Raw genomic sequence first — 13,495 nt, forward strand, 5'->3', positions numbered from 1 at the left:
TGCAGTAAAAGAGATTTGTGTCACTCAAGACTGTAAAGGAACAGAACAATACAATTACAATACTTTTATGAGAGTAAATAATACTGGTGCATCACAGTTCTTATAATGGTGAAAATAGGAGCACCTTCTCTACATTTTTGACTGAAGTATTTAAACGGCAAGAAATACTATCACTATGCAATTAATTAATGCAGTTGAGCTCCTCTAAATGTTCTAGTCTGATGAAACAATGTATAGAATTAGGTGACAATATCGGAATTAATTCAAATGCACAAGATTAATTTTCAGCTGCAAAAATACGCTCGAAAATATTTTACAAGAAAGAAACCTTACATTCACCTAAATCAACATTCACCCTCTACATTAGCAGAGAACAGTAGGACAGTTAGTTAGTTTCACTGAGGCTGATCTTTTCGGACTTCAATGAGTCTTCCGACTTGTCGTAGCTGTTGAAAAAGCACCTGTTGAATCTCAACCAAGATTTCCTGAGAGATCATTCACGGAGCGAGTCCTCCCTCTGGACTTCGCACTGAGCTGAAAGCTGCGCGAATTCCTCACTGTATGTCCTGTACTGTTACATCCGTTCTTGTGTACGTGTTATCTTGTGTTATCTACGTGTAGAAATGTGACAAGAACACCGAACTTTTTCCATATGTGAAGGAAAATGCTAAAGAGCTTGAAAACTTTGAACATTTAAGTTTGCGTGCTTTATATACTGTATATTCTTTACTTTACTTTACATACTTGGGGCGGAGCAGTGGCTCTGTGGCTAAGGATCTGTGCCTGTGGCTGGAAGGTTGGTTGTTCAAATCCCTCTGCTGGCAGAGGAGTCTTACTCAATTGGGCTCCTGAGCAAGTCCCTTAACCCCAACTGCTCCAGGGCACCATACAATGGCAGATCCTGTGCTCTGACCCCAGTCTCTCTCCTTATCTGTGTCTCATGGAGAGCAAGCTGGGGTATGCAAAAAGATCATTTCTAATGCAATAAATTGTAAGGGGTTAATAAAGTGATGTTATTATTATTCCTTACAGCAGAGCAAGCAAATTGTTACAAAAAACACCAGCTAATGTCCACCAGTTGAATTAACATTAATATACTGTAAGGTGCTGTTACTTGGGAGTGTTAATCCACAGATAAATTAAACAAATGGCATTTATAGCTCTAAAGAGGTTAACATAGATGTCTGTGACAGATCTTTTCAGTTCATTGCTGTTCCTCTGACTTGGTGAGCCTGTGGAATTTTAAAAGCATTTTGCTTGCCTCTCATGTGGTCTGTGTACAAGTCCATTAAGAGCCGCACTATCACTGTCGTGTGTGGTCCTACACAACTACACAGCTATCTACTGGAGTCGTCTTCTGTCCGTTGCAGTTGAGAACAGATTTAATATGGAGCTGCGCAGAAATTTCTGCAGCAAATATCGCTGTAGAACTAGCCCGTGCACAACAACGAAGAGAAAAAGAAATACCACAGGGTTGCCCATAAGAGGGAAAAATAGATATCAATTGTTCAAACAATTACAACACTCTTCCTCTTACAGTGGTCTCATGTTATTTTTCTTGCCATAAGAACAGTGGGATTGTTCAACTGTATTGTTCCCCAAATGGTTGAATAATAATAATAATGATAATAATACTGGTGGTAGCTGATGGTTCTTGTCCGTGGCCGAGTGACCTGTGCGAATAAAGTATGTTGATTTATTCTCCACAAGGCATCACTTTAGCAATTCAAAGAGCGTGGGTTTTAACCCATTCAGTGCTTATTTCAACTAATGCCATGTTCCTTTTTCTAGGTCTTCAAATAGTTTACAATGTAGAGGTATCTTTAGTAATAAGAAAAAGATGCACCTCGGAGATCCATCTCACAAAAGCAAAGACTTCTTAAAGTGCACTTATGAGCTGTAGAACCTGAAGGAGTTCTCTCTCCTAGATATTAAACATGCAGATAATGAAATCAGTGATTTATGATTTCTGCAACCTTCCAATAAATACATCTAAGACATGTAACAAACCCCTTGTGCAGCTCCAGTGGCACAGTTAGTCAGTGCATTGTACTTATGTCACAGTACATAGTGAAGTCATGCTGAGGTTGTGAGTTCAAGCCTGCAGTGGTTTTGCCTGTGATTTCAGCTGCAGAAACTTTTTGTTGGATTTAGGTTGGTTCTTCTGTTACTTTTTCCGCTCGATGGAGCTGTATTAATGCAGGCACACCTGCTTCCTCGGCATTTTATTTTATCGCTGCTCACAAACCAACATACTGCAGACACCTCTGATACTGTCACTGCTTGTGGGCCACGTGTTCCTGCTGTCAGCCTGCTATACCATGCTCATGCACGTCTAGAAACATTACTGCTCTAGTACAAGAGCGAAAGACTAAACGAAATCGCACCCACTTTGAAAAAATCACGTTTGACAAACCATAGGATGACAAGAATGGGATTCTTTGGTTGTTTGAGTACATAAATCAAAGACACTGTGTTCAGCATATTCACATCAGGCACTCGGACAGAGATAAACCCAGAGAAATTCTTCTCACATTTTAATCTGTAACTGCAGGATTCAACAAATTGTTAATTATCTCAACTTCACTTACAATTTTTAAACAATTTACAAAGCCCACAGTGGATGACATTTGGTTCCGGCACACATCAGTTGCTTGGAATATCATTGTAATATTTAATTTGCTTTCCCGTCACACCACTTTTATTAATAATGAAGTTTATCAATACAGGTTTGTTTAAAACATGTCATTTATTATTGATACAGTTTCATTCTGTCTTTATTAGGAGCTGTATCACAGCTAATGCATGTAAAGCCTTAAGTATGTGATAGTGAGAGTTCAGTTATCCCAGGGTGTGATGAGAACTGAAATTTAGTAAATACATATTTTAATAGAGTGTAAATCTTCAAAGTGTTCTGTCACTTCAAAAGCAGATTACAGGAGCAGGGATTGAACCCACATAGACATTTGCTTATTGAGCTTAAGTCCAACACCTTAGCCACTCAGCCATTCCTAAAAACAATTCCAGCTCTCTGTTACACAGTTCATTGAATATATTTGTTCATTGAATATATTAATTTAATATATTTGTTATATTTGTGAATGGAATGGGACTGTACACTGGTGGTTCCCAGGGGAAAACAGGGTTATTGAGCCATTGGGTATTCTGAGAATAAATTGGGTGGGTGAATGTAACCGTGTGGTAAAGTAAAACAGTCTTCTTAGATGAAGCCCTACAGATGCAGCCCCTGAAAGTGTATAAGACTTAAAATTTATAGTACTGCTGACACACATGGAGCCTCTGCATCAGACCGAAATAGAAATGTGTTCGCTTAATTGTGCTGAGGATCTCCTCATGAATCTGTCTCATTCATCAGTGGAAATAGAAGCCATCACTGTAAACTTGGACGTGATGTTCCACAGTGTGCCTTTCCTCTTGTTGTATTCAAGAGTACTCACTGTGTGAGCTCCTCACTGCGTTTCCTTTTCTTTTCCTGTGATTTTCTACGTGGAGTGTGGTGACAAAATAGTCTTGAACATTTTCGGTTTGTGAAAGGAAACACTAAAGAAAATACAAGTGATTAACTTTTAAAATATCGACAGTACAGCTAGAAGAGTGGAAGATAAAATACGATTTATAATTAAATTCACAATACACTTAAGGAAAACACAAACGCCCGAACAGGGACTTGAACCCTGGACCCTCAGATTAAAAGTCTGATGCTCTACCGACTGAGCTATCCGGGCTCTGGACGGTGAATGATACTGTCGTGATCCTCGCAAGTCACATGTCTCTTCTTGTGCCGAAGCGCAGTCATACAGTACCTGACCCGTCTGGAATATCTACTGACAGACTTTATCCAGAAGCAACGGCACCACTCCCAGTAGAATGAGTGAGAAATACAGCATGACATGGGGAGGTAAGGGGCTCCCACAATTCATCTTTCCTCACATTACTGATTTTTTCAATAGCATTTTGACCTTTTTTCACATTCAGATTTTTTCGCATTTAATAAGATCTTTTAATCAACAACATTAAGAACGAAAACAAATGGAACATTTTTTGGAACAACAATTAAAAAAACTTTCAATGCCTTGGTTCTATAAGTGTGCACACTTTTGTTAAAATTCAATAAATAGTGTAAGAAAACCGGCTCAGGGACGCCAAATATGTAATCATAGTGGCTCTCTGAAGGCACCAGTTCTGTAGGGTTTGGGCATTTACTGAGACAATTATTAATTGTAGCAGTAAATCACAAAGTTGATTCTTTTGATGGCTTTAGAATCCAACCATGCGACATAACTCAAACAACGCACACACACAGGTACTAATACACGAGGATACATTTATTAATACATAGAATATGCATATAAACCTAACAGGTCTTATCGAGAGGGTTATCAGAATACAAAAGGTATATTCGGTCAGTTACAAAGAGTTACACATATCAAGAGGACATACGTTCAGTATATCATTCATTAAGACCGTTTCATAAATGAACTTGGTTATAACTTCTACATTAGATACTCAAAACAAGTACATAACTCTTAGGAATTAAATTGATATCAACTGGTTGGGATAACAATTGAATTCTCGAGCAGTAATGCAATGAAGTTGAATACTCATCCAATCTCTGGGGATTCAGATCTCCTGCGGACTCAAAGAAACAGTTGGAGGCTGTTGCTGTCCAATCAGCGCTCTCTGGCTGCGTGCCAGGCTGTGCTGTGCAGCTTGTGACGGTGCGCTGCTGATGCTCATTGTTGGTTTTAACTAGCAAAGTTGTGCACAGGAGAAAAGATGACTGTGGGTCCCAGCAAGTCAGGAAGAGGACCGGTTCGTTCCTGATGAAGAGCTAGTTCTGAATAGTGATTCAGCTGTCCACAGGTCCGACCTGTCCACGAGGCCTGCTGCTGGTAACTCTCTGACAACCTCCACTCTAGACTCTTAGAACAAAGGAAAGTTCTGGCACTCGGACACACTGGCCGTTCCGTGGTTGTCCGGGCTAAGTCTCAGGATGGTCAGGAGGCACGCTGCGAGAATGTCCTGCCCTTGGGAGCCTTCTGCTCCTGGGCCGTTCTGCCTTGGAATTCTCCTTTGAATTCCCTTTAGAACAGTCCACTGAATTCTCCTGAATCCCTTCTGAATCTCACCGAATCTTCCAGGCTCTCTGTGTTGCCTGTTTTTACCTGGAGGAACTTCAGCTCGTTGATTGGCTGAAAGTTCCATGGGCATCAGAGTCCCACGTGGGTTACTCGGCCCTACCAGTCCCTGATTGGTTGATCAAGGTGAGATATGAGTCACTTACCCCTGACACTTAGTAATGCAGTCCAGATGTACATCTGGCACTCCCTAGACAGATAGGCGCCAATGGATGACCATTGATCATGACAGCCAGGCTTAGCTAAGTGCATCCCCCTTTGGGAGCTGTCCTTATCAAACCTTAAATCAGCTTGCATGAATAGTTTCTCTGTGGCTGCACCACAGAGATGAACAGAGAAATGGGGCCTCATTTGGGAAGCTCAGAAACACTTAATTCTGCCTTATTATTAAGCCTTGCCGCTACAATAGTCTATCAGCAGCAAGAAATTATTCCGAAAGTAAGATTTTTTTATATTATAAACTGTAAGACACGAAGAGAGTTTACAGGTCGTATCCTTCGCTTTGTCTTTTAAATTAAGCGTTCGGGATTCAAACCTGTGTTCGGACTGTTGTGTTTCTTGAATTTCTTGTAATCATCAAATGTCGTTGTTTGGTCCATCAGTTTTTTTCTCAGTTGTACAATGGAATTCGCGCAGTTTTCAGCTCAGTGTGGAGTCCAGAGGGAGGACTCGCTCACTGAATGATCTCTCAAGAAATCCCGGGTGAGATTCAAAAGGTGTCTTCTTCAACAGCCACGACACGTCTGAAGACCTCTGGATTTCCTGAATATGACATAAAATTAGTTCAAATCATTTGGTAGTTAACAGAACTAAATGCTTTAGAGGTACATTTAAAACAGCAGAGCAACACCGTAGCACTTCGAGTGTGCCTGAGTTTAATTGTGTGAACTTGGCTCTCTATGAACATGAGCAAAGAGTTCACATTCAACAGAAGATTGCAATGTGAGCACAGAAATATAAAGCACCTGGAGATGCCGGGACCTCATACATGCAAAGCATGTGCTCTACCACTGAGGTATATCCCCAACAGACTTATTAACAGAACTGAGATGTGCTGATGCTCTCTGAACACAATCCACCACTAACGAAGGATGCCTGCAGTTTCCAACTTTTGTGTTTCCTCTACTACAGAGTAAATTCATAGGAATGAAGAAATAAGGAAGGAAAAATAACCGCATCGAAGCTTCCAGAGATTGGTTAAAATGAATCTGTTATTTTTATATCCAGTCACACGGGCGACGATGATTGATTTATCGACGGGGAGTGCTTTTTTACCTCCTCACTCGACTACCTTGATTAAACTACGCATAGAACAACAGCAGTACAGATGATTTTCATGGACCGACTTGTTTTGTACAACTCGAGTGATAAAGTCCTGTCTGCAAATATTGTAGAAGAACGAAAAAGGGCGAAACAACGCTCCAACCACAGGAATGGTAACAGGAAGGATCATGTTATTTAATATGTGCTTTGGAGATGCCTTGTCAACGCACACAGGCGTTAGAGCTGGACAAATAATTGATAGTGGTGTTTGTAAACAATCATGAAACATGTTATTTCTAAACCAGGAAGAAAGGAGCAGACTTAAACTTTAAGAGACAGAAACAACACCTTATCACAGCTCACATTAATTAAAATGACATCACAATAAAAGAACGGAGCCTTGAGTGAATCAAATTAGTTTTCATTGGACGTTTGTCTCTTCATAACTTTGTAGGTGAGAGGGAGGATTGCGGAAATGTGCCGGTGTTTCTCAGAAGTGAGTTGGTGGTATAGGTGCCTTCTAAATAATTGAGCCGGGTTTGAATCCCGGTAAGTGCATCCCCAAATCTTTTCAAGAAAATCTGTGATCCGGTAACATATCTTTTGAAACTAGCATTCAAGGTAGGATACGTGTTCTTAAATACCAAAAAACTCTATAAGGAAAAAGCAGATCTCTGTACACAAGACAGCAGTGCGATCTTAGAATTCCTGTGTTGTTGACGGATTCAGACTCCTTCTCAGAGGTCTTTGCTCACCAAATAACTTTGCAGCTGAGGAAGAGCACCCCGGAAAATACCAAACACAACCAGCGAGCGTGTTGGTTGCTCTTGCTCTTAATGCAAGGAGCTGTTTTTTTTAATCATTATTAACCAAAAACAGCAGCACAGGTAGGTCGCATTTGTGATTATGTCACTTCTCTGCTTCAGCAAGGTCAATAAAAGACTCTGAAAGTAGTAAAGCAAAACTGAACTCAAAATCATATTAGGAATTCTGAGCGAAATATCCATACAGGTAATCCAATAAGAATGTTGAAATATTTGAATATCATCTCTCTATATATTTTGCTGCTTTTTACCAGGAGTAAAACTATTGGATTGAAGGAATGCTAACCGCTGGGTTAAAATGTATAGTTGTTATTTGGAGAAATCTGTAAACTCGTGATCTTATATGTTTTAAAAGACAGCACAGGAAAAAACGACAGTGCTGATTATTTTCCGGAGGCGGAGCACTGATGACCTATCCGAGCTGATTGATAAAGCCCACCCAGTGGATACTCTAGCAGAACGTCAAAGAACATTCACCTCTGTATCCAAACAAACCACAGGAACAACATCAGGAAGCACAATCAATTCCCCTTTTAAATCTTTCCTGTAAGGTATGCTATGTGAATTCATGAAGTTAATCCTCTGATCTCTTTTGATCACGAACAAAGTACTTCTAATGGAGCGCTATGTTCAAAGATTTAATAAGCTTTACCCCTGCCAACGATTTGGCGTGAAGAATTAAAAGTTTCACAGACAAAAGCAGCTCACCACCACAGCCAATATTAAATTTACTTGCCGGTACACTATCATGTGCACAGCCTCAAAAGTGATCTTGGCAGATGTTGTTCCCTACATAAAGCTGAACGTGCCAAAGAGAATTTTTGTTGAGAAAACAAAATATTTTTTCTGCCTTGATGTTAAGCCTGTCTTTTAGAAAGTCTATCTCTAAACACCTCCCGCAGCCTAACAAGAAGCGCTTTTACTGATCGTATTGCAGGTCTTAAAACACTAGCATTTGGAAGCGGTGGGAATCGAACCCACGCCCCCAGAGAGACTGGAGCCTAAATCCAGCACCTTAGACCGCTCGGCCACACTACCTTCCTCCATGCCCATCTTCCTCACATTCCTGGCTTGGAAAATGCCGGGGGCTTCAGCTCTTGTCGTCGGATCTAATGATATCATGACATGTGGAAGTGACTGCACCTTCATCTTCCGAGATGCTTTCAATAGCACAAATGCTACTTTCACCTGGCACAAACATAGCAATAACGAAAGAGGTGGGTTTCATCCTTTGTGCTGTTTGTAGGGGCGCAACTCTACGTCGATCTACTGACTTGAAGAGCAAAAATCAAAATCCTCTGCTATTACTGTTGCTTTTTTCATAGTTTCTTTAAATCCTTCATTTGAACATAGATTTTGAAGGATATTGATGATAATACCACAGAAATTGTGGTTTTCTTGTGATCGCCAATTTTTTTCAAATACCAGCCTTTTTTACAGTTCCTTGCGTGTTTCACAAGGTATAATAGCCCCCCTCGCATCCTCAGCTAACATATTTTAAAATTACAATAGATTATACAGCACGCATGTTTACATTTATATTAAAATTAAAGTAAATATACCAGAATACATACAGTGCTAACCCAATAATTCTTGTCAGGTTCTCCAACAAATATGCGTTGTTATTTTAACGTTTCAGCTGAGGGTGCAACAGGAGTATAAATGAATTTTCCCGCCAGCCGTTCAAAGACCAAATTCCATGAGTGAACATTATTTTCTCAGAAGTTGCCGGTATTGGACTTTGCCGGTGGTAATGAATTATCCACAACTGTTGTAGTAGTTCCTTCTTGAAATTCGACATGTGCAAAGCACTCGTAATATCATAGGTGTTAAAGTTCGCTGAGTCTATTCGAGTCATGGTGTGTATCCCTGCCTATCATTGGGAGACGGGTAGCTTTTTTACACTCAGATTCCAATCTTCAATGCTTTGTGTGAGAGCTTACATAACTTTCATTTTCTCACATTTTCTGACGACTGTTCCAAAGGGGCACCCTGTCAATTCCGAATACTTTTCAAAAATCTGCCTGCATGTTTGATTATTGTCATTTCATTTCGAAAAAGTTCAATATTGATCATAACTAAAGAAAATAATGATCACGAACAAAAAAGGGATAAAGATGTGAGTCGATCTTGAATCACAGCTGGGTGACACGGTCTTCTGTTCTGATATGGTTGTATGAGAAACAGGAGGAATCGCCAATCTCCTATAGAACATGAGTTGAATCAGGAGTGAGACATTTCGTATACTCGTGCATATGTCAACGCCTGACCTACATCGTAAAACTAACATTAAGTTGTCAGAGACATTCATTTATATACAAACAAGAGACAGACCAAGTAATAATTCTACATTAGTTCAGGTGGGTAAGCCTGAACTAACTAACTAATAAACCTATTAATAATTCTACATTAACGTGTCCTACACTGATCAGACTAATTGACATGGTCTGATTCAGAGCCTGTGCAGTTCGTGCTAATTACAACAAGGACAGTTCTGAACCCTCATCACCGAACTGAGCACATGTTCAGCTGTTCTCCAGTTTTGTTACGCATGGTTTTTCATTGCAATTGAGTTCAGAGCTGGAGCTGAACTCCAGACAGTACAGTGTTTTGGGTAAGTTGTTAAAATTCGCATGAGGCTGCAGACAACTTACCTAAAGTGTGTTCTATAGCTTTCAGGTGGAGTTCATTTATATAAAAGAATGTAAGTGGTATAAACGAAACAAGCCAGACGGCAGTCCAACCTACAGTATAATTTTCTGATGGAAGTCCTGACGTGTTATTCATTACGCCACTGACCCTGCTATTGTAGTGCTAAAATAAAACACGTTTTCTACATTTATGTCTGTTTAAAAATCACTATCTAAAAAAGACAAAGGGTTTGTGTGTCGCGCTAAAATTCCGCTTCATTTCGAATGCAAATAAAAACCATTTTGTTCCAAGAAATCATACATTTGTCACATCCTTCATACTACTAATAAGTATACGAATAAATACTCGGAAGAAGCCGCTCAGGTATTAGAGAGATTTAAAATCGGATCGGAGGATTTAGAGTCCAGACTGCAAACCAACAGCTGACACAGGTCTTTTATAGAACCGTTTTGATTTCCTCTACTTTGTCCCCGTGACGTCATTGTCCTGCTCACAGCCGAGCCCGACACACGTCTGGTTTCTGTCGCTGGGCGCACACCCTGCGGTCCATGCGGGTCCTGATACCCCAGTACAATGACGGGGACACTAAACTGTAAACAGGTGCCGTCCCTCGGATGAGACGTAAAACCGAGGTCCTGACTCTCTGTGATCATTCAGGAGAATGGTGGTGGTGGAGGGGAGTCCCCATTACCTGTAAAGCGCATTGAGTGGAGTATCCAGAACAGCGCTATATAAGTGTAAGCAATAATGATGATGATGATGATTATTATTATTATAATGTAAAATGCAATAAAAAAATCAAACTTTGATTCAAAATAGATTAATGTAAAAACTGATAAAGCTAATGCTTTTTTCAGGGCTATATCTACTTTTTTTTTTAAAAAGCGAAGTCTGTCGCGATTGTGAGAGTTAGAGAATGTGTTCCAGCGGGTGCCTTCATATCATGAGCGTCAGTCTCGCCCGTAGCTGCGAGAAGGTTAAAAGCACACAAGTGATCTGTAGACGATGTTCGGGGAAGAAATAATTCTGTTTTCAGCACAGGGAGTGAGAATGAGCTCAGCCCGGCTCCCAGCAGAATCCATTCTGGTTTGGTTACTGTTAGACTGTGCGTCTGAGGCTCTTTGGATCGCAACGTAAAAAAAACAATTGTTCACATCGTGTGACTTCCACGACAGGAAGGAAAGACATCACTTTAAAAAATCAGAACTGAAGATTTGGATCCTGGGCCTCAACTTAAAAATAAACAGAGTTTAACGACAGGAAATTGATTCCAGTTGTCAGATCACATATACGCATACCTTAGCTTTGTGCAACAACCTGAAACTTTCAGGTACCATAAATAATATTATTGCTAAACATATGCCATTCTAATCTGCAAGCGACCAGAATATAGAATACGAATTTTTGTGCTTTGGAAGCGCTGGCCTACCTGTATCAAAATATCAGATTGTGTTTCTGCAACATTTCGTGCATAGTACGCCATTTTATCTAAAACAGTCACAACGAGGGCTTTACATGCAGTCTGGGGTATTTTCCCCTTTTATATTTTTGCCACTTTATATCGAACCTGTTATACTCCCAGAAGTGCACAGTAGCTTGTACTTAATAAAAATGTACAATTCACTGCTGGTATAAACAGATGTGTGCCGTGTTTGCCTTTGTAAGCATTTGTTTAAAAAATAAGTTCACAATACGATAAAAACACAGAAAGCACAAACTTTATAATACAACGATACAAAATCAATACCAAATCATTATGCCAATTAAGTACCTATCCTTTGAAAACAGAGAACACCTTTATATCTACAAAAAACTTGACATTTGTATGTATTTTTGAATTACAAAGCAGACAGTGTAGTCCCTTAATTCAAAGATCAGATCTTGGCCAAAACAAGACAATCAGATGTGGGCTGAATTCGGAACAGGAGCCTTTGCTTAGTTGATTATTGAGCTTTTGATCAATGTCTGAATGAAACAGATTCGCTTTTTTAACTCTTTTATTAAATTACATGAAAAGCACCTTCCTTCGAGCCAGAATCGAACCAGTGACCTAAGGATTCCCTATTAACTCCACTACAGTCCTCCGCTCTACCAACTGAGCTATCGAAGGGACGCTGTAGCATTGCTCTCTGGCCCATACTGCCCAATGAAGTAAAATGTGAAATGGGTGATTTAAATCCCACTTCGACATCAAGTTTCCAACTCGTTTCCTTAGTCTCATTTACCTTGAATTTAAGCCACGAACCAGGATTCTACTGTATAAACTTCCAGGGATATTACAAAATGTTTGATGGGGCATCAATCATTCCAGGCGGAAATTGATTCCTTTTTTTTCTCGAGGGATCATATTAAACATTTCATTAGTCTCGAGAGGAGGATCACCATAGCGTTTGTGCTACATTAATAATATTTTCGTGGAAATAAAGAAGTTGTAAATTTTAAAAATTTATATTTGAATCGAAATGTGGTTTTGAGTTAAATATTAGCGTGTTCATGTAATTAGTTTGTGTTTGTCATTAATATATATATATATATTGCCATGTTACTAGAATTTGGAACTGAAGTTTACTAGTTGTGTTTTTTATAATGATTAGACATTTGAATACAATATTGTATATAATGTATAATTTGAACTACATATTGTTAAGGTGTGAATAATTGTATATTTTAAGAATACATTTCTAAAACAAATCATTGGCTTTATTTACTAGTTTCTACACCTATAAAAATCTTTCTTTGATGTATAATAGACATCAAAGAAAAATGTCTATTATACAGATGCAGCCATTCAAAATGGGTGAGGTATTTCGCGGCATACCGCGACACGCCCACCGGGGTATCACGCAGTTCACGTGTGTCACGTGACTAACTATCCGGCGTCGCCTTGTAAAACCGCCAGGGGGAGCTTAACCTCTCATGCACAGCATTTGAGCCTTTAATTTTGAACTGTGTATTACAGCATGTTAATCATCAGTCATTAAAATGTTGGTATATTTTATGAAAGCAAGATTGCTCAGTTGGACAAAAGTACACAACCTACCTTTATCAGAAATATTTATGCATCAAAGCCTTTACTGAAGATATTACTAATAGTATTAATAATGGATGACTTTGGACAAGCTGTATACTCAAAGTATAATTTCTTTAGCACATTTGTACAAGCACTTGGAATCTGTCCAAGCCATACTTTGTCAGGCATTTTGTTTTACTTCAACGGGCATAAAAACTTCCTTGCTTTTAACAGGGCGTTTCATAATTTCTAACTACGAAAATGATTTAAAATGCGACACCTATCATTCAACTAGAGCTTAAAATATCACAAGGATCCTCAAGAGCACAGCAAAGAGTGTATTAAAAGACACTTGTATTTATCAACGCTTTCTTTTCCGTATACCAGATTTTATGGAACCACTTCAGAGGGGTGTTCCAGGAATCGGCACTTTAAAGAAAAAAATACACACCAGTATTCCATTTCTCCCTAAACATTGTAAGCTTCGAAGTCTTTAACTAACGTGATACCGGAGTCAACAAGCATACTTTTAGAATTTGATTAAAAGGGAATATAATATGGAATCGTGTATCTCAAGAAATTAATAA

At 39.3% G+C, this 13,495-nt stretch overlaps 3 non-coding genes across 3 annotated transcripts; all 3 read right to left on the minus strand.

Annotated features, from left to right (window-relative positions):
* Positions 1-3,673: 3,673 nt before the first annotated feature.
* On the minus strand, positions 3,674-3,746 carry trnak-uuu (transfer RNA lysine (anticodon UUU)). Its single transcript has one exon. It is a non-coding gene; the product is annotated as a tRNA-Lys (tRNA).
* Positions 3,747-8,202: 4,456 nt separating this feature from the next.
* trnal-uag (transfer RNA leucine (anticodon UAG)) lies at positions 8,203-8,284 on the minus strand. Its single transcript has one exon. It is a non-coding gene; the product is annotated as a tRNA-Leu (tRNA).
* A 3,636-nt stretch (positions 8,285-11,920) lies between these two features.
* Positions 11,921-12,008, minus strand: trnay-gua (transfer RNA tyrosine (anticodon GUA)). Its single transcript is given in 2 exon segments — positions 11,921-11,956; positions 11,972-12,008. It is a non-coding gene; the product is annotated as a tRNA-Tyr (tRNA).
* Positions 12,009-13,495: the final 1,487 nt, after the last annotated feature.

The sequence above is a fragment of the Lepisosteus platostomus genome, chromosome 5 (assembly GCF_059453375.1).
Source record: "Lepisosteus platostomus isolate fLepPlt1 chromosome 5, fLepPlt1.hap1, whole genome shotgun sequence".
NCBI classification, from domain to species: domain Eukaryota; kingdom Metazoa; phylum Chordata; class Actinopteri; order Semionotiformes; family Lepisosteidae; genus Lepisosteus; species Lepisosteus platostomus.